The sequence below is a fragment of the Chiloscyllium punctatum genome, chromosome 23 (genome assembly GCF_047496795.1).
Source record: "Chiloscyllium punctatum isolate Juve2018m chromosome 23, sChiPun1.3, whole genome shotgun sequence".
Taxonomy (NCBI): Eukaryota; Metazoa; Chordata; class Chondrichthyes; order Orectolobiformes; family Hemiscylliidae; genus Chiloscyllium; species Chiloscyllium punctatum.
Genome location: NC_092761.1, coordinates 45,376,215 through 45,398,268, shown reverse-complemented (window position 1 = coordinate 45,398,268; position 22,054 = coordinate 45,376,215). Strand labels below are relative to the sequence as shown.

At 45.7% G+C, this 22,054-nt stretch overlaps 1 long non-coding RNA gene across 1 annotated transcript in view; it reads left to right on the top strand.

The window, feature by feature from the left end:
- Positions 1 to 22,054, top strand: part of LOC140494057 (uncharacterized) — a 76,834-nt gene that overhangs the window by 36,285 nt on the left and 18,495 nt on the right. The window contains exons 4-5 of the long non-coding RNA XR_011963891.1: positions 800 to 1,071; positions 14,652 to 14,786. This is a non-coding gene — a long non-coding RNA (uncharacterized lncRNA). The remainder of the gene's footprint in view (positions 1 to 799; positions 1,072 to 14,651; positions 14,787 to 22,054) is intronic.

Sequence of the window (22,054 nt, the reverse complement as noted above, 5' to 3'; positions counted from 1 at the left end):
TCCCATCCTGTTCCTTTCTGCTTGTCTTCAGCCACATTCCCATGCTGTTCCATTGCTTCACCTTTTCCCTTTGGATTTGGAAAGCTCCTTTCACCTGCATCCTCTCTGTCAGTTTAATGCCCTGTCCATAAACCTACCGACATGATTAGCCAGGACACTGGTCCCAGCACAGTTCCAGGGGGATCATCCTAATAGATATTTTTAAAAATCAGGAATGGGATGTGTGAGTCTCTGACTGACCAGCCTTTCTTGCCCAGTCCTAGAAGCCCTTGAACTGAGTAACTTTCTCGGCCATTTCAGAGGGTAATTGAGAGGCAAACACTTTGCTGTGGGGATGTCGTGCAGACCACGTGAGGATGGGCAGATGTCCTTCTCTAAAGGACAAGTGTTTGGATTTATTGTACATCAGTAATGGTTTCATACTTATTTGTGGATTGTTAATTATTATTTTTAAAATTATTGATTTCAAATGTCTCCTTTTCAGATGGCGGGATTCAATCCTGCCTCCCCTGAACATTAGCTGAGGTTTTGGATACATTCTCTCGCAATAATATCACTAGGCCATTACTTCACCTGCTCACTGGGTGCTCATCCCTGAGCACTGATACCAGAGCATCATGAAGCTAAACCCATTCTTCCCACACAATTGTGTGATCCTGACATCTTCCAGCAATGTGGGACTATTTCTTCATATCGCTCCATTTTCCAGATCTCTGTGGAACTCAGTGCCATTCTCCATGTGTAACCCTCACTGCATCTGTTTAACTTCACATTCTGTCTATTTCTCTGTCTCCTGTAGGTACTCAGGAAAGTCCTGACTCAATAGCCTTCCCAGCTGCTGGGTGGATCGTCCATCACCTCATTGAATGCAGTTGGTCTGCCAGAGAGAGACAAAGGGAAAGGAGATCTGGAGCCTTCAATAAATCCAGTAGTGAAGTAAGGTCACCCACAGTGCACAGAGCAAAGAACAATGAGAGGGATCCAACCATCTGTTAACACAACATGACATAGTACAATGCTGGAGCGGAGCACAGTGCACACACACACCCCAGGCTCAATCACCACACCAATGTAAGTTCTGTTATATTAAAACTCACGACTCTACAACAGTGTATCTATGGCATGTCTTGTGGTCCAGTGTCTTCAATAATTTTTAATTCCTGTAACAGATCCTATCGCTGTAACCTCCTCCCTTCCCGATAGTCCGTCCACATATTTGAATTGTGCTGCATTCCAGACGACCTTCCTTATCCCTGTAACTTGGTTCAGTGTTAACAACATGCTTTATCTCGATTGCCTTCTTCTCCAATAATGTAAACACAAGGACTGCAGATGCTGGAAACCAGAGTCTAGATTAGAGTGGTGCTGGAAAAGCATGGCAGGTCAGGCAGCATCCGAGGAATAGGAAAATCGACGTTTCGGGCAAAAGCCCTTCATCAGGAATAGAGGCCGGGAGCCTGCAGAGTTGGGAGGTAAATGAGAGGGGGGTGGGGATAGGGAGAAAGTAGCATAGAGTATAATAGGTGAATGGGGTGGGGAAGAAGATAATTGGTCAGAGTGGAGGATGGGGGAAGGTAGCAAAGAGTACATTGGGTGAATGGGGGTGGGGATGGGGGTGATAGGTCAGGGAGGAGGGTGGAGTGGATAGGTGGGAAGGGAGATAGGCTGTTAGGACAAGTCATGGGAGGCTGAGCTGGAAGGCTGGAGGTGGGGTGTGAGGTGTGGGAAGGGGAAATGAGGAAACTGGTGAAGTCCACATTGTTGCCCTGGGGTTGAAGTATTCCGAGGCGGAAGGTGAGACGTTCTTCTTCCAGGTGTCAGGTGGTGACGAAGCAGCGGTGGAGGAAGCCCAGGACCTGCATGTCCTCGGCAGAGTGGGAGGGGGCATTGAAATGTTGGGCCACAGGGCAGTGGGGTTGATTGGTGCGGGTGTACCAGAGATGTTCCCTAAAGTGCTCTGCTCGGACGTGTCCAGTTTCCCCAATGTAGAGGAGAGCGCATAGGGAGCAACGGATACAATAAATGCTATTGGTGGATGTGCAGGTAAAACTTTGGATGTGGAAGGCTCCTTAGGGGCCTTGGATGGTGGTGAGGGGAGAGGTGTGGGCGAAGGTTTTGCAATTCCTGCAGTGGCAGGAGAAGGTGCCAGGAAGGGAGGGTGGGTTTTGGGAGGCGTGGACCTGACCAGGTAGTCACTCAGGGAACGGTCTTTGCGGAAGGCAGAAAGGGGTGGGGAGGGAAATCTATCCCTGGTGGTAGGGTCTGTTTGGAGGTGGCGGAAATGTCGGCGGATGATTTGGTTTATGCGAAGGTTGGTCGGGTGCAATGTGAGCACCAGGGGCGTTCTGTCCTTGTTACGGTTGGAGGGGTGGGGTCTGAGGGCGGAGGTGTGGGATCTGGATGAGATGCGTTGGAGGGCATCTTTAACCACGTGGGAAGGGAAATTGCGATCTCTAAAGAAGGAGTCCATCTGGTGTGTTCTGTGGTGGAACTGGCCCTCCTGGGAACAAGTATGGCGGAGGCGGAGGAATTGGGAATACGGGTTGGCAAATTTGCAGGCGGTAGTCTGGGAAGAGGTGTAATCTAGGTAGCTTTGGGAGTCGGTAGGTTCATAAAAAATGTCGGTGTCAAGTCGGTTGTCATTAATGGGGATGGAGAGGTCCAGGAAGGGGAGGGAGGTATCAGAGATGGTCCAGGTAAATTTAAGGTCAGGGTGGAATGTGTTGGTGAAGTTGATGAATTGCTCAAACTCCTCAAGGAAGCACGATGTGGCGCCAATGCAGTCATCAATGTAGCGGAGGAAGACGTGGGGAGTGGTGCCGGTGTAACTACGGAAAATGGACTGTTCTACATAACCAACAAAGGGACAGGCATAGCTCGGGCCCATACGGGTGCCCATGGCTACCCCTTTGGTCTGGAGGAAGTGGGAGGATTTGAAGGAAAAATTGTTAAGTGTGAGGACAAGTTCAGACAAACGAATGAGAGTGTCGGTGGAAGGGTTCTGTTGTGGCCGTCAGGAGATGAAGAAACGGAGGGCTTGGAGGTCCTGGTCATGGTGAATGGAGGTGTAGAGGGATTGGATATCCATGGTGAAGATGCGGCGTTGGGGGCCTGGAAAACAGAAGTCTTGGAGGAGGTGGAGGGTATGGATGGTGTCTCGAATGAATGTGGGTAATTCCTGGACTGCGGGAGAGGGCAATGTCGAGGTAGGCAGACATGAGTTCGGTGGGGTAGGAGCATGCTGAGAGAATGGGTCGGTCAGGATGGTCAGGCTTATGGATTAGATTAGATTAGATTACTTACAGTGTGGAAACAGGCCCTTCGGCCCAACAAGTCCACACCGCCCCGCCGAAGCGTAACCCACCCATACCCCTACATCTACATTTACCCCTTACCTAACACTATGGGGATCTTGGGAAGGAGGTAGAATCGGGCAGTGGGGGATCCCGGACAATGAGGTTGGAAGCTGTGGGTGGGAGTTCTCCTCCTGAGGTGATGAGGTTCTGTATGCTCTGGGAGATGACGGTTTGGTGATGGGAGGTGGGTCATGGTAGAGGGGGTGATAGGAGGAGGTGTCTTCGAGTTGGCATCATGGCTTCAGCAGTGTAGAGGTCAGTGCACCAGACTACCACTGCACCCCCTTTATCTGCTGGTTTGATGGTGAGGTCGGCAGAGGAAGTGGAGGGCTGCACGTTGTGAGGGTGAGAGGATGGAGTGGGGGAGGGGGTAGATAGGTTGAGGCGGTTGATGTCTCGGTGGAAGTTGGAAATGTAGAAATCGAAGACAGGTAATAGGCCAGCGCGGGGTGTCCTGGTGGATGGAGTATGTTGGAGGTGGGCAAAAGGGTCCTTGAAAGGTGGGTGGGAGTCTTGATTGTAAAAGTATGCTCGGAGGCGTCAGAAGAAGTGTTCAATGTCACAGCGTGTATTAAATTAATTGATGTGTGGACGGAGGGGGATAAAGGTGAAGTCTTTGCTGAGGATTGATCATTCATCCTCAGTGAGAGGGAGGTCAGGAGGAATGGTGAAAACTCAGCATGACTGGGAGCTGGGACCTGGCGTAGGTGTGGAGCTGGGGGAGGGGACGGAGCCTGTAACAGGAGTGGGTGTGGTGTTAGGGGGAATGGGGATGGAGTCATGATCAGGGGTGGTGTTCCCCTCCGGATTCTGGGGTAGGGATTGTGATGGTGGGACCTGGGGGTTTGTCAGCAGAATGCAAGTGCGCGGCATTGGTGGGGGCGGAAGTGGTGACAAACACGGCAGTCGAGGGGGGGGCATGGAAGTCACTGAGTGTGTGACATCAGTGATGATGTGAGGTGCGGAAGTGATGTCATTTTGGTGTGTGAGGAATTGTGAGGGGCAGAAATGGCATTTACTTAATGTTAACCAATAATTTCCTGTCACAAATCTATTTGACAATGTAGTATTTTAATTAAACTCAGTCCCTTACTGTTTCTTTCTGTTGGTCTTCATCCACATCTCCATGGTGTTCCAATATTTCAACCTTCCTCTTTGGACTTGGGAATTTCCATTCCCCTCAGACCTTTCCCCCTCCTCATCTGTGTCCATTTATAGCACACTGCATATTCCTGATACCTGGGGAGCCTATCCCAATAAAATAGCTCAGTCTTCCCTGTGTACTGGTAGCAGTGCTCACTGGTCAGAACCACTTCTGTTGATACCATTGTGTGATCCTGATACATTCCTCCACTCTGCTGATATCACTGTCTTTCTGCATGTGATATCCCTTACTTCTGGGTCTAATTGCTGCCTCTGTCAGTGTCTCTCACTCTTTGCAGCTACTCCAGATCCTGAGCTAACAGAATTCTCCACTCCAGAGGGACGCAGCAGAACAGGCCAGAAATGGACATTAGGAATTTCCAGATCTCTGTGGGATTCAATGCCATTCTCCATGTGTAAGATTCATTGCATCAGTGTAATTTCCCATTCTGTCTATTTCTCTGTCTCCTGTCGGTATTCCTGATGTCCCTGACTCAGCAGAATTCCCAATTCCTGTCTCGTCCATCACCAAATTGAAGACAGTTGGTCAGCCAGAGAGAGATGGAGAGGGAGATCTGGAGCCTTCAGTAAATCCTGCAGCCGGTCAGATCACTCACAGTAAACAGCACGGGGAGGAGTAAGTGGATTTTAATTCAGACCCTGAGGGCATGATGTAGGAACAATGCTGGGCAAGGAACATGAGAAAATTCTCAGGCTTCATTATCACCATCTTATCTGTAAATTCATCTGTTCCACAGAACCTTCCCTATGTCTGTCAGTTTCTCCATTGTCTGTTTCATTGATACCACTTCCCCTATCTCTATCTGCCCCTACAATCCTGCCTATCCCTGTAAGCTCCTCCTACCACTACAACTCTCCAAGTTTCTGCGTTTGCCTTTAATCCCGGGTTCTGTCACATCTCTCCTTAACTGAAGAAAAACAACTCTTCAGTTCCTTCAGCCATCCTGGTCAGTGTTGTCCTTTCTAGACCTGAAAAACCTCCCTGTCTTTGTGACTTTTTTGAACTCCTACTACCTTCATGATCTCTGTAAATTTCCTGTCACAACAACAAAAAAGCTCTGCACCTTAGTAACCTCCTCCAGCTGTAAGACTCCTCCTTGTCTCTGGGCACAGTGCAGAGTGACCCTGCTTCTCTCATAAATTAGTTTCTGCATTTCTAATGATGATTATGAACTCTTCCTGTTTCTGAAATGCAGTTAGTCTCTGAAAACTCTGCTGGTCCCAAATGATGTAATTTCCTACGATAACTACAAACCTTTATGCCTTCAACCACCTCCACATGCAGTCACACAGTTTATTTCTATAACCTCCATGAGTGTTGGAGTCATAGAGATGTACAGCACGGAAACAGACCCTTTGGTCCAACCCGTCTATGCTGACCAGATATCCCAACCCAATCTAGTCCCACCTGCCAGCACCCGGCCCATCTCCCTCCAAACCCTTCCCATTCCTATACCCATCCAAATGCCTCTTAAATGTTGCAGTTGTACCAGCCTCCACCACATCCTCTGGCAGCTCGTTCCATACACGTACCACCCTCTGCTTGAAAAAGTTGCACCTTAGGTCTCTTTTATATCTTTCCACTCTCACCCTAAACCTATCCCTTCTAGTTCTGGACTCACCGACCCCAGGGAAAAGTCTTTGTCTATTTATCCTATCCATGCCCCTCATAATTTTGTAAACCTCTATAAGGTCACCCCTCAGCCTCCGACGCCACAGCCCCAGCCTGTTCAGCCTCTCTCTGTAGCTCAAATCCTCCAACCCTGGAAACATTCTTGTAAATCTTTTCTGAACCCTTTCAAGTTTCACAAAATTTTTCTGATAGGAAGGAGACCAGAATTGCACAAAATATTCCAACAGTGGCCTAACCAATGTGCTGTACAGCCGCAAGATGACCTCCCGACTCCTGGACTCAATACTCTGACCAATAAAGGAATGCATACCAAACGCCGCCTTCACTCTCTTATCTATCTGCGATTCCACTTTCAAGGAGCTATGAATATGCACTCCAAGGTCTCTTTGTTCAACAACACTCCCTAGGACCTTACCATTACGAGTATAAGTCCTGCTATGATTTGCTTTTCGAAAATGCAGCACCTCGCATTTATCTGAATTAAACTCCATCTGCCAGTTAGCCCATTGTCCCATCTGGTCCAGATCCTGTTGTAACCCTCTTCGCTGTCCACTACACCTCCAATTTTGGTGTCATCTGCAAACTGTACCTCTTGTGCTCTCATCCAAATCATTTATGTAAATGATAAAAAGTAGAGGGCCCAGCACTGATCCTTGTGACACTCCACTGGTCACAGGCCTTCAGTCTGAAAAACAACCCTCCACCACCACTCTCTGTCTTTTACTTTTGAGCCAGTTCTGTATCCAAATGGCTAGTTTTCACTGTATTCAATGAGATCTAACCTTGCTAATCAGTCTCCCATGGAGAACCTTGTCGAATGCCTCACTGAAGTCCATATAGATCACATCTATCACTCTGCCCTCATCAATCTTCTTTGCGACTTCTTCAAAAAACTCACTCGAGTGTGTGGGATATGATTTCCCACGCACAAAGGCATGTTGACTATCCATAATCAGTCCTTGCCTTTCCAAATACATGTACATTCAGTCTATCAGGATTCCCTCCAACAACCTGCCCACCACTGAGTTCAGGCTCATCGGTCTATAGTTCCCTGGCTTGTCTTTACCACCCTTCTTAAACAGTTGCACCACTTTTGCCAACCTCCAGTCTTCTGGCATCTCACCTGTGATTATTGATGATACAAATATCTCAGCACGAGGCCCAGCAATCACTTCTCTAGCTTCCCACAGAGTTCTCGGGTACACCTGATCAGGTCCTGGGGAGTTATCCAGCACTTCTTCCTCTGTATCTGAACATTTTGCAAGATGTCACCATCGATTTCCCTACAGTCTATATCTTCCATATCCTTTTCCACAGTAAATACTGATGCAAAATATTAATTTAGTATCTCTCCCATTTTCTGTGGCTCCACACAAAGGCCGCCTTGCTGACCTTTCAGGGGCCCTATTCTCTCCATAGTTACCCTTTGTCCTTAATATATTTGTAAAAACTCTTTGGATTCTCCTTAATTCTATTTGTCAAAGCTATCTCATGTCCCTTTTTTGCCCTCCTGATTTCCCTCTTTAGTATACTCCAACTTCCTTTATACTCGAAGGACTCACTCGATCTATCCTGTCTATACCCGACATGTGCTTCCTTCTTTTTCTGAACTAAACCTTCAATTTCTTTAGTCATCCAGAATTCGCTATACCTACCAGCCTTCCCCTACACCCTGACAGGAATATACTTTCTCTGGATTCTTGTTATCTCATTTCTGAAGGCATCCCATTTTCCATCCGTCCCTTTACCTGCGAACATCTGCCTGCAATCAGCTTTCAAAAGTTCTTGCCTAATACGTCAAAATGGGCCTTTATCCAAATTAGAACTTCAACTTTTAAATTTGGTCTATCCTTTTCCATCACTATTTTAAAATGAATAGAATTATGGTCGCTGGTCCCAAAGTGCTCCCCCACTAACAGCTCACTCACCTGCCCTGCCTTATTTCCTTAGCTTAGGTTAAGTTTTGCACCTTCTCTAGTTGGTACACCCACATACTGAATCAGAAAATTGTCTTGTACACACTTAGCAAATTCCTCTCCATCTAAACCTTTACACTATGGCAGTCCCACTCGATGTTTGGAAAGTTAAAATCCCTTACCATATCTACCCTATTATTCTTACAGATAACTGAGATCTCCTTACAAGTTTGTGTGGCAATTTCCCTTTGACTACTGTGGGGTCTATAATACAATCCTAATAAGGTGATCATCCCTTTCCTATACCTCAGTTCCACCAAATAACTTCCCTGATGTATTTCTGGGAATATCCTCCCTTAGCACAGCTGTAATGCTATCCGTTATCAAAAATGCCACTCTCCCTCCTCTCTTGCCTCCCTTTCTATCCTTCCTGTTGCATTTGTATCCTGGAACATTAAGCTGCCAGTCCTTCCCATCCCTGAGCCATGTTTCTGTAATTGCTATGCGATCCCAATCCCATGTTCCTAACCATGCCCTGAGTTAATCTGCCTTCCCTGTTAGGCCCCTTGCATTGAAATAAATGCAGTTTAATTTATCAATCCTACTTTGTCCCTGCCTGTCCGGACTGTTTGACTCACTTCTGTTCTCAGCTGTACCCGTCTCAGATCGAGCTTCCAAAATCTTCCCTGTGATTGTTATCACGTCCCATCCCTGCATTCCTCCAAATCCGTGTAACGTCCTCCCCTTCCTAAAACCCGCCCTGTATCTGTCACCTGTCCCAGCTTCCACAACCTTCCCTATCTCTGTAAGGCACCCACCCCCCCCCATACCCCCTGTCCCAGTTACTACAGCCCGCTGTATCACTAAATGCCAGTAGTCACTATAATATCAGAGTAAGGTGTGAAAGCAGGAATACTGTACTGGGTTAAATGATCAGTCGTGATCATATTGAATGGTGGGACCGACTCTGTGGTCAAATGGCCAATTCCTGCTCTTCTTTCCTGTGCTTCTCTATAAACCTACTATCTATATAACCTCCTTCAGTCCCCACAGCCCTCCCTATCTCCATAAACTCCTTCAGTCCCCACGACTCTTCCTATCCATGTAACCTGAACCATTCCCCACAAACCTCCCTAACTCCATAACCTCCAAAAGGCCCCACAACCCTCCCTATCTCCATAATCTCATCCTGACACAACGACCCTCCAGTTCAGAGTAACCTCCTTCAATCCCCATGATCCTCCTGATCTGTGCTACCTCCTTTAGGCCCAACAGCCCTGCAGATCTCTTTGGCCTCTTTCAGGCCCCACATCACTCCCTATCTCCATAATATTCTTCAGTCACAAGTGCATTCTCTACGTCCATAATCTCGTTGAGTCCGCACATCGCTCCCTATCTCCATAATGTCCTTCAGTCCCCATGACCCTCCTTATTTCCAAAACATCTATTACCTGTTGAAACTGTAACCTACCTTTTTTCAGACTGATAAACACGAACACCCATAACTCTTTCTGCTGCCAGTCTGAAACCAAACAGTGTTAGCCTGACAGTAGGTCAGGAGCTGAAATATGCTTGAAAGGATATGTCAATGAAGAATAACTGGAACCTTAGAAACACTTTTAATGAAAAGAGGATGTGTTTTTGAGCCTGTTGGATTTTATTTTTATTGGTGTGAATATACATGGCAGAATAGATACGGGTGTAGGAGTGGTTGGACTGAGGATACGGTTTATTTGAATTTTCAGAAAACTTTACACAAGTTTTAATAAGGGCTAAAGAGTAATTTGGTAGAGAATAGGGCACCTTAACTGTCAGGACATGGGTGAGATATTAGACGAAATAGTGTTGTCAGAATTTACTGTGGAGAAAGACATGGAAGCTCAGGAAGTTGGGGAAATAAGTAGTGATGTCTTGGAAAGAATCCTCAACAGAGGAAAAAAAGTGCTGGTATCTGAAAACAAATAAAGGTAGATCAATCCTCAGTCGCTTATTAGGTCGAATATTGTGGGAATCTGGGGAAGAGATAGTGTCCCTAACATATATTTATTTTATCAATACACACAATAAGTTACCGGAAGACTGGAGGGTGGCTAATGCTGTTCCATCACTTAATGTCTGCAGGGAGCAGTTAGGAAATCACAGCCCAGTGAGCCAGTGCTGGGTAAGTTGTTGGAGGAGATTCTGAGAGAAAGGAGCGACATATATTTGGAAAGGCAAGGGCTGTTTAGAGATAGTCAGCATGGCTTTGTGAGTGGGAAGCCATGTTTCACAAACCGGATTGACTCTTCGAGGAGTTGACCAAGAGATCGATGAAGGCAGAGCAGATAGTGTTGTCTACATGAACTTCAGGAAAGCATTTGTCAAGGTTCCAAGGGATGTAGAACATCTAGTCAAGAGGAAGAAGGAAGCTAATTTAAGTTTGAGGAACCAAGGATCAGAAGCAGGGCTCTAGACAGTTGCATGGGGCAGCACGGTGGCTCAGTGGTTAGCACTGCTGCCTCACAGCACGAGGGACACGATTTCATTTCCAGCCCCTAGCGACTGTCTGCGTGGAGTTAGCACATTCTCTCCGTGTCTGTGTGGGTTTCTGACAGGTGCTCCGGTTTCCACCCACAGCCCAAAGATGTGCAGGTAAAGGCAGAATACTGAATAGTGTGGAGGAACAGATGGATCTTGGATTCCATGAGCAGAGATCCCTCAAATTTGCCACCAAGCTGATGGTGTTATTAAGAAAGAATCTGTTGTATTGGCTTTCATTAGATGGGGGATTGAGTTTCAAAGCCATGAGGTTATGCTGCAGCTCTATACAGTCCTGTTTAGATCCCAATTAGAATACTGTGTTCAGTTTTGGTCCCTTCATTACAGGAACGATGTGGAAGTTTTAGAGAGGGTAAAGAGGAGATTTACCAGGATGCTACCTGGACTGGAGGGCATGTCTTATGAAGAAAGGTTGAGGGAGCTAAGGCTTTTCTCATTGGAGTGAATAAGAGTGTGGTGTGATTTGTTAGAGGTGAACAAGAAGGTGTGAGGCAAAGATAGAGTGAACAGTGAGGGACCTCTTTATCCCATGGCATACATGGTACATGGGGGCATAATTGTAAGGTGATTGGAGGATGGGTAAGGGGAGATTTCAGATGGAGGTTCTTTACACAGAGAGTGGTGGGTGGGTGTAATGGGACATTTTAACAGACTCTTGGATAGGCACATGGATGACAGCAAAATGAAGGGTATGTAAGTTAGTTTGATCTCACAGTCGGATAAAAGATGGGCATGGCATCATGGCCGAAGGGTCTTGTGCTGTCCTGTTCTGTGTTCTACGTTCTGTATGGTAAACTGGATAATAAGCTCAGATCAATGTAAAAGGATATGGCATTCAGGAGGAGCTAGTCAACTGGATACAAAATTAGGCTTGATGGTAGGAGACAGAGGGTGATGGGAGACATGTTGTTTTTCTGACAGGAGACATGTGACCAGCGGTGAAGTGGGTCCACTGTTGTTTGTCATTTGGATAAATGGTTTGGATGGGAATATTGGTTTCCTGGTAAGTAAGTTTTTTTGAGTGGCACTGAAATTGTTGGTAAAGTGGTCAGTGAAGAAGGTTATCTATGATACAACAGGACGAATAGTACACTGGGATCGTGAGCTGAAGAATAGCAGATGGAGTTTAATTAGATAAACGTGAGGTGTTCCATTTTGGTGAAACAAACCAGGGTGGGACCTGTACAGTTTATGTTCGGGCCCTGGGTAGTGTTGTCAGTCTGTGACCCAGGGATGCAGGTAGACAGTTATTTGTAAGTGGTGTCACAGGTAGACAGGTTGGTGAAGCAGGCGTTTGCGATTGAGAGTAGAAGTTGGGATGTCATGTTGTGGCTGTAGAGGACATTGGTGAGGCCACCATAAAAGCATTGTTGACCAGAAGGAAGAACTCATCTGGTTCATTTACATCCTTTAGAGAAGAACATCTGACATTCTAACCTGGTCTGGCCTGCACGTGACAGCAGACCCACAGCAATATGGCTGACTCTGTGCTATACTCTGGGTAATTAGCAGTGGGGCAAAGAATGTTGGTCCAATCAGCGACATCCTCATCCTATGAATGAATAAATAAAAATATATATATCCCTCCCGACCTCTGCAAACACCTCCAGTTGCAACAATCTGTACTGGCTTTGTAATACCGTTCAGGCCCTGACCCCTCTCTGTAACACTCTCACCACCTCCAGCACCTTCAGCTCTCCCGGTTCCTTTTGTGACATAAAACCTTGACAATTATTCCCTCTTCCATCTGACCTCCTCCTGGGAGCAGACCCTTTGCAATCCCTTTAAAACTTACTCCGAAAACATTCTCTCACTTCAGGATTTTAAGTACTTTTTGGTGATCCTCTAAGCCCGATAATCTAATATGATCATTTTTACTTGAATGAGGGACCGATGGGGATTTCTTGCTGAGTATTTGTCTGTTTCAATGGAATGTCCTTTTGTTGAGTGTTTTACACTGTTCCTTCAAATGTTTTCCACTGTTCATTGACAGGCACATATTTCAGTCTGTTTAGCCTGTTTACCTTGGTCAGTTCCCCTCTCAAACTCATGTTATTGTTTATTTTTGTTTCTAGTTGTAGCTTGTCCTTTCTGTGATTCACTTTAAAACTTTATATTTCCTTAAATTGCATTTTATCACAATATTGCAGAGGATCTCTCCAGGTGACATTACTCATTTACTAAGATTCATCACACAATGGTCGCTCTGAGGTAGTTATGTCCCTAGCCAGTTGCACAATTTGTTATTCAAAGAAACACTGAAAACTAATTTTCTGAACTCCTCTTCCAATATCACTCTTGCCAGTGTGACTGTACTACATTTTGTGAATATTGATGTTTCCCAAAATTATCGCAATGTGTTTGTTAAAAAAATTCCAATGAGTTCCTGTGTGATGCAGTAATGAGCAGCGGAATGCTGTTCAGTGGCTAAAACTGTTCTGCTGCTTGTGTCCTTGGCAAGTAGTAGCCAGAATTTACATTCAGACTGATTCTACTTCATGTTCTGAGACCAAATGCTTTCTCTGTGATGCCTTTGTTATCCATTATTGTTAGTGTTACCCATTTTGCCTGAGTTTCCGCAAGGTTGTGATCCATTGAATATTTATGTCCACCTTTTGTTCACCCTATAACCATGTCTCTCTGTTGTCTAAACCTCTTTTATCTCAGTGTCACAAATCCATCTACCTTATTGATAAGACTTCGTCCATTGAAAAAAAACATAATTTACTCTTTCCCACAATTTCCTGTCACAAACCTATTCACTGATGTACAGTTTTAGTTAATCGCTGTCCCATCCTGTACCTTTCTGATTGCCTTCAGCCACATCCCCATACTGTTCCGATGCTTCACCTTTTTTCTTTGGATTTGGAAAGCTCCTTTCACCTGAACCCTGTCCCTGCATCCTCTCTGTCAGTTTAAAGCCCTGTCCATAAACCTACTGTCATGATTGGCCAGGACACTGGTCCCATCACGGTTCCAGTGGGACCATCCTATTGGATTTTTTTATAAATCAGGTAGGGGATGTGGGTGTCTCTGGCTGACCAGCCTTTATTGCCCAGCCCTAGCTGCCCGTGAGCTGAGTACCTTGCTTGGCCATTTCAGAGGGCAACTGAGAGGCAAACACTTTGCTGTGGGTATGTCGTGCAGACCACGTGAGGATGATCAGATCTCGTTGTCAAAAGGAAAGTGCGCGGTACGCTGGCTCAGTGATTAGCCTTCCTGCCTCACAGCACCAGGGTCCCAGGTTCGATTCCAGCCGCGGGCGACTGTGTGGAGTTTGCACATTTTCCCCGTGTCTGCGTGAATTGCCTCCAGATGCTCCGGTTTCCTCCCACAGTCCAAACGCACGTAGGTCAGGCGAATTGGCCATGCTAAATTGCCCATGATGTCAGGTGTATGAGGTCGAGGGAGATGGGTCTGAGTGGGTTACTCTTTGGAGGGATGGCATGGACTGGTTGGGTCGAAAGGCCTGTTTCCACACTGTAGGGAATCTAATCTAAGGGATTGTGATTTTTGTACATCAGCAATGGTTTCATATTTGTTTATGGATTGTGAATTGCTATTTTTAAAATTATTGATTTTAAATTCCACCATATCTTATGATGGGATTCAAACCTGCCTCCCCTGAACATTAGCTGAGGTTTTGGATAAATGCCCGAACAATAATGTTACTAGGCCATCACTTCACCTGCTCACTGGTTACTCATCCCTGAGCACTGACACATGAAGCTAAACCCATTCTTCCAACATGATTGTGTGATCCTGAAGTCTTCCTGCACTCTGGTGATATCACTCAGTCTCTCTCCATGTGGTATCCCTCACTGTGTGGGTCGAATTGCTGCCTCTGTCAGCGTCTCTCACTCTTGCAGCTCCTCCAGATCCTGAGCTAACAGAATTCTCCACTCCAGAGAGACTCAACAGCACAGGCCAGGGATGGAGTTTGGGATTTTCCAGATCTCTGTGGGGTTCATTTCCATTCTCCTTGTGTAACCCTCACTGCATCAGTCTAATTTCCCATTCTGTCTATTTCTCTGTCTCCTGTAGGTACTCAGGAAGTTGCTGACTCAATAGACTTCCCAACTGCTGTGTGTCTCATCCATCACCTCATTGAAGATGGTTGGTCAGCCAGAGAGACAAAGGGCAGGGAGACCGGGAGCCTTCAATAAATCCTGCAGTGAGGTAAGATCACTCATAGTGACAGAGCAGAGAGCAATGAGAGGGCTCCAAACATCGCTAACAAGACAGGACGCAGATACAGTGCTGGATGGGGAGCACAGTATAGACACACCCCGTGCTCAATCACCACGTCTACTTTAACTTATGTTGCAGTGAGACAGCATCGGGAGTTCATAGTTATCAATCCAGTCCTGTGCTGTCTTAGCGAGCATCAGTACAACAGAGGGGAGAGTAGGCCTCCGACAAGAGGTTGTGAATGCTGCCTGGGATCTTTCTGTTCTGTGTTCTCCCTCCAACACTCTACTAAGACTCACTACTCTGCAACACCATCTGTGGCATGGCTTGTGCACCAGTGTCTTCAGTCATTTTTAACTCCTACAATAGTCCCTGTCCTTGTAACCTCCTCCCTTCCCGATACTCCCTCCACATATTTGAGACATACTGCATTCTAGACTACCATCACTATCGCTGTAACTTGCTTCAGTGTCTACAACATGCCTTATTTTGGTACACTAATCCTCTTTAGCTGGATACAGAGTGATACAGCACGGAAACAGAACCTGTGGTCAAACCCCTCAAGGCTGCCCATGTTTCTTATACTCAATGAGTCTCATTTGCCTACATTTGGCCCTTATCTCTTCAAACCTTCTCCTCTCCATGTACCTGCCCAAATGTCTTTTCCATGCTATAATTGTTTTTGTTTCTCCCATGTGCCTGAGGCAGTCTCTTCCGTTTATGCACCATCCTCTGTGGATAATGTTCCCCTCAGCTCCCTCTTTAAATCCTTGCTCTCTCACCTCCTGTTATACCCTCTAGTTTTGGACTCACCGACCCTTGGTTATTCACCATTCTTAGGGTCACCTCGTGGCCTCCTCTGCCCAAGGGAAATATTTAGGACAAAGTTACAAATATCTCCAACATATGTAACAAAGTGCTGGCCAATGTCGGCAAATGTGCCAAATATCGCTTTCCCCACCCTGTCCACCTGGTATGCCACTTCCGAGGAACAATGTAACTTGCACCCTCTGGTCTCTCTCTCCGACAACCCTGGCCAGAGCCCTTCCATTAACTGTATTAGTCCTCCCTGGTTTGTCTTAACAAAATCCAACCCCTGAATTAAACTCCATCTTTCATTCCTTGGTCCACTGGCCCAGTTGGTCAAGATCCCCTTTGATAACCGTATTCACTGCCCACTACACCATTCATTTGATCATCAACAAACTTTCACACAATCACTCCTATATTTTCAACTAAATCGTTTATGTCGATGATGCACATCAGTGGGCCCAGCCCTGATCCTTTCTTCAATAATGGAATCAAACCATATTCTTGTCATAGAGCCATACAGCATGGAAACTGACCCTTCAGTTGATACCCACCATAATCTAAAACTAAACTCTTCCCAGCTGCCTGTTGCTGGCCTATATCACTCCAACCCTGCCCTATTCACCTGTTTATCCACATATCTTTTAAATGTTGTAATTGTACGCACATCAACCCCTTTCTCAGGAAGTTCATTCCACACTCAAACCACCTTCTGTGTAGCAAATTGCCCCATATCTTTTTTTTGAACACCTCTCCCCTCTAACCTTAAAAATATGGCCCCTGATCTTGAGACTCCCCCATCCTGAGGAAAAGGCAACTACCATTAAATTGATCCATATATCTCATTTTTTTCATAAACCTTTATAGCATCATGTCTCAACCCCCAGGCACCAGTGAAAAAAGACTCAGCCTATCCAGCCATTTTTCAGATCTCAAGCCTTCCATACCCAGCAATATCCTGGTAAATCACTTCTGAATGTCCTGCAGCTTAATAATATCCTCCCTGTTAACTTGGCGACCAGAACTGGACAGAGTCTTGCAGAACAGGCCTCACAAATGTCTATGCAAACTCAACATGACGTCCCAAATCCTACACTCAATGGACTGAGCAATAGTCAGGCATGCAAAGCACTGTCTTATTCGTCCTGTGATGCAGCCTTCAAGGATTATGTACCTGAACCCGGAGGTCCCTCTGCTCTAAAACACTTATCAAGGCCTGAGCATTAATTGTATAAGCTCTACCCGTGTTTGTTTTACAAAATGCATTACCTCGTATTTATTCAGATTGAATTCCATTTCTACTTTTTCAGCCCATTCATTCACCTCATCAAGATCCCTTTGTCATCTCACAAAACCTCCTTCACTGTCCATGATGCCACCCTCCAGCCTGCCAGCCCATCACACATGGCTGTCTGTAGTACACATACCTTTACTCGGGCCTCCACAATTTTTTCCCTAGCATCCCACAGTGTCCTGAGATACACTTAATCAGGTTCTGGGACTTGCCATAGCTTTGAGTTTTAAAACCTCCAGCGCCAGCTCTTTTATAACATGCACTCTTTTCAAGTCATAGAGATTTACAGCATAGAAACAGATCCTTCGGTCCCCAACTCGTACTGGCTTACCCGGTCTAAATAAATCCATTCCCTTTTCCAGCATTTGGCCCATATACGTCTATACCCTTTTAGATTAGATTACTTACAGATTAGATTAGATTACTTACAGTGTGGAAACAGGCCTTTTGGCCCAACAAGTCCACACCGGCATGCAGAAGCGTAACCCACCCATTCCCGTACATTTAACCCTTCAACTAACACTACGGGCAATTTAGTATGGCCAATTCACCTGGCATGCGCATCTTTGGACTGTGGGAGGAAACCGGAGCACCCGGAGGAAACCCACGCAGACACGGGGAGAATGTGCAAACTCCACACAGTCAGTCGCCTGAGTCGGGAATTGAACCCGGGTCTCTGGCGCTGTGAGGCAGCAGTGCTATCCACTGTGCCACCATGCCCCCCACCCTTACTATTCAGATGCCAATTTTAAATGTTGTAATTGTATCAGTCTCCATTACTTTCTCTTTCAGCTCATTCCATACACACATCACTATGTGTGTGAAGAAGCTGTCCCTTCAGTCCCTCTGTAAACCATTCACCTCTAAACTTAAATCTATTCCCTCTATTTTTGGACTCCCCAACTTCTGGGAAAAGGCCTTGAATGCTTACCCTATCCATGCCCCTCATGTTCATATAAACCTCTGTGAGGTCATCCCTCAGTCTCCGATTCTCCAGTGACAGTAACCCCAGCATATTCAGCACCAACACGGGCAATATCTTGTTAATCTTTTCTGAGTCCTTTCAAGTTTCACAACATCCTTCTTGTAGCAGAGAGACTGGAATTGCAGAGAACTCCAATTGTGGCCTAACGTATTACTCTTGTTCCCTGAATTCCCCAGTCTTTCTCCACAGTAAGTTCTGGAGTGAAAAAAATTGTTTAGGATCTTAGCAAATATCCTGCAGTTCCACACATCGATGGCCTCATTGATCACTAAAGGACACTATTTTGTCCTGAGTTACTTATGTACTCTTAATATACTGATACAATCACTTTTGGATTCCCCTTTCCTTCTCTGCTGAGGCTATTTCATGTAGCCTTTCTCCAATCCTGTTTTCTACTCAAAGTGTATTCCTACAGCCCCTGTATATCCTCAGGAATTCCCTTGATCCAGCTGGCTATACCTGACATGTGCCCCCTTTTCCTTGACCAGACCCTCAATAGACAGCCAGTGTTTCCGAATGCTGTCAGCATTGACCTGCACACAAACAAGAACATGCTGGCGCTGATCGATCAGTTTATCTTACTTTTAAAATATTCTCACTTGCCAAACTTCCCTTTCCCTGTAAATAATTCCCTTCCCCAATCACATTTTCAAAGTTCCTGACTAATACGGTCAAGATTGGTCAGGCTCCATTTTATAACTTGCACTTGTGGACCAGGCCTGTCCTTTTCCAAAGCTATTTTCAAACTACTAGAACTGTGATCACTTTGGCAAAACGCTTTCCCAAATCTCAGTCCCTCTCCCTACCTTAATTCCCAAGTGGAGGTCAGGTTTTGCCCCTTTCTCTTTTCAGGCCATTTACATATTGATTGGGAGTTTTCTGGAACACAATTACCAAATTCCTCCCTTGCAAACACTGAACACTGGCAGTCCCAGTCTAGGTTTGGAAAGTTCATAAACGCTACTATAACAGCCCTATTATTATGGTTGATATTTAAGGTGTCCCGACATATTTGTTCCTCAGTCTGCCACAGATTATTCGGGGTCAGCAGTCGCATCGTATCAAAGTGATGACCCATTCTTATTTCTCAGTTCCACGAACATAGCTTCACTGGGCAATCCACAGGAATATTCTCTCTAAGTACTGCTGTGATGATTCATGCAATCAAAACCCACCACCACACGTCCTCTCTTGCCTCCCCTTCCTGCAGCATCTCCACCTTGAAACAATGAACTGTCAGTCCTGCCCCTCCCTCAGCTGTGTTTCTGTAATAACTATAATATCCCAGTCCCATGTTCCAATCCATGCCCTGAGTTCATCTTCCTTAGCTGTCTGGCCCCTTACATTGAAATTAATGCAGTTTAATCATCAGTTTTCCCCCATTCCCTGCTATGTTCTTGCCTGCCTTGTCTGCTGAAATTGCTGTCTTTAACTCGTGTACCAGCCTCAATCATCTTTCTGGCCTTACGTTTATTTAAGGTCCAACACCCTGCCAGACTGGGTTATATCCTCTCAAGCAGCTCTAGCAATTCACCCCACCAGGATATTTGTCCCTCTCCCGCTCCCAGTTCAGGTGCCATTCCCACCCTGTCACCCTGTGCTGACACCTTCAGGGATCTATGGACTTGTCCACCAAGGTCCCTGTATTCCTCAGTACTCCGCAAGGACCTACCGTTTATTATGTCTGTACTTCGCTTATCGTACCTCCCACAGTGTATTACCTCATTTCGATCAGAACTAAACTCTGCTTCGATTATCATCCGATCGACATCGGACAGCAGACAGAGACCATCCTCCTCACTGTGAACAACACCCTCACCTTTCATGTCATCTGCACACCGACTAATGATACCTTCTGCTTTCACATCTGAGTTATTAATGTTCAATGATTCCTGCACAGTTTCCTGTGGTACACCCGGTGGTGAAAGTATGCTATCCACCAATTTTGCATCCAATTTGCCAACTTGCCTTGGAACCCAGTCCTTTTGAACCAGCCTTCCATGTTGGATCTTGTTTAAGGACTTAGTCAAGTCCATGTAAACCACATCATCTGCAGCGCCTTCATCAATATACTTAAGCATCATTTTAAAAAAAAAGCTGAATTGAATTCCTCGGACAGTATCTTCCTCTGCCAAATCCATGATGACTAAACCAAGTTGATCCTTACCTTTGCAAGCGTTGATTCATCCTCACAATTGTTTCCAATAATTTCCCTCCTCCTGCTGTCAGACTATCTGCTCTGTAATTACCTGGCCTATCCCTGCTGCCCTTCTTGAACAAAGGAACCATATTAGCGATCCTCCAGTCATTCAGCACTTCACCTGTGGCCAGCAAAGTATTATATTTATCCAGCAATTTCTGGGTAATTAGCATGGGGTCAAAGAATGCTGGTCCAGGCAGTGACACCCACATCCCATGAATGAATAAATAAAAATACATATGTCCCTCCCTACCTCTGCAAACCCCTCCAGCTGCAGCAATCCGTACTGGCTTTGTAACACCGTTCAGGCCCTGACCTCTCTCTGTCACTCTCTCACCACCTCCAGCACCTTCACTTCTCCATGTTCGTATCGTGTCAATAAAACTTGGCAACGATTCCCCTTCCCATTGCCCCCCCTCCTGCTAGCAGACCCATTGCAATCCCTTTAAAACTTACTCTAAAACTCTCTCTCACTTCAGGATTTTTAGTACTTTGTGGTGATCTTCTCAGCCTCATAATCTAATATGATCCATTTTGTCCTGAGTGAGGTACCGGTGGGGATTTTTTGCTGGGTTTTTGTCTGTTTCAGTGGAATATCCTTTTGTTGAGTATTTTTCACTGTTCCTTCAAATGTTTTCCACTGTTCATTTACAGGCGCATATTTCAGTCTGTTTATTTTGGTCAGTTCTCCTCTCCAACTCAGGTAATTGGCTATTTTTGTTTCTAGTTGTAGCTTGTCCTTTCTGTGTTTCACTTTAAAACTTTATAGTTCTTTAAACTGCACATTATCACAATTTCCCAGAGGATCTCTCCAGGTGACGTTACTCATTCACTAAGTTTTATCACACAACAGTCGCTCTGAGACAGTTACGTCCCTCGCCAGTTACACAATCTGTTATTCTAAGAAACACTGAAAAAAATTCTCTGAACTCCTCTTCCAATGTCACTGTTGTCAGTGTGATTGTCCCAGACTTTGCGAATATTAACGTTTCACTGAGTGTTCACCATGCTTGTATTGCCCTCCATATGAATATTTGTTTTTCCAATCTGTACAACCCACGTTTTCTCTGTAATCTGCTCCATTCACCTGAAACATTCCTGTCTATGTAAAACACCCCATCCTACCAACATCCTTATCCCTGTAAACTGCTCCATTCCTCCCAAACTCCCCATCTCCATGAACCCCTGTAGGCCCGACAGCTCTCCACATTTCTGTAACCTCCTGTGGCTCAAAGGTCCTCCCTCCCTGTGAAACCACCTCCAGTTCCCACACCCCTCCCAGTCTGGGTCATCCGCTCCAGATCAGGCCATTGCTGTCTCTGTTACCTCATGCAACCTTAGCAACGCCTCATATTTGTGTCTCTTCATTCAGATCGCATCCTCTCCCGCTTCCCGAACCCTCTTGCTGCCATCATAACCCTTGCTATTTAGAAAATGGAATAGCACATTCCAGTACAAGTCCTTCCGCCCTCAATATTGTGCTGACCTTTTATCCTACTCTGAAGATGAAACGAACCTACATATCTTACATATTACTATCATTGATGTGCCTATCCAAGAGTTGCTTAGATGTCTGTAATGTGTCTGAATCTACTACCACGGCTGGCAGTCCATTCCACGCACCCACCACACTCTGTGTAAATAACGTACCAGTCCCGTCCATGCCGACAGGATATCCCAACCAATCTAGTCCTACCTGCCAGCACTTGGCCCATATCCTTCTGATATCTAAGCTAAACCTTCCGCCAATTACCTGAAACTTATGTCCCCTTGTGATTACCATTTCACCAGGGGAAGTAGTCTCTGGTTATCCACTCTATCTATGCCTCTCATTCCCTTGTACACCTCTATCAAGTCACCATTCTTCCTCCTTCGCTGTGATCAGAAAAGCCCTAACTTCCACAATCTACCTTCTATGGGCATGCCCTCCAGTCCAGGCAGCATCCTGCTAAATCTCCTCTGCACTG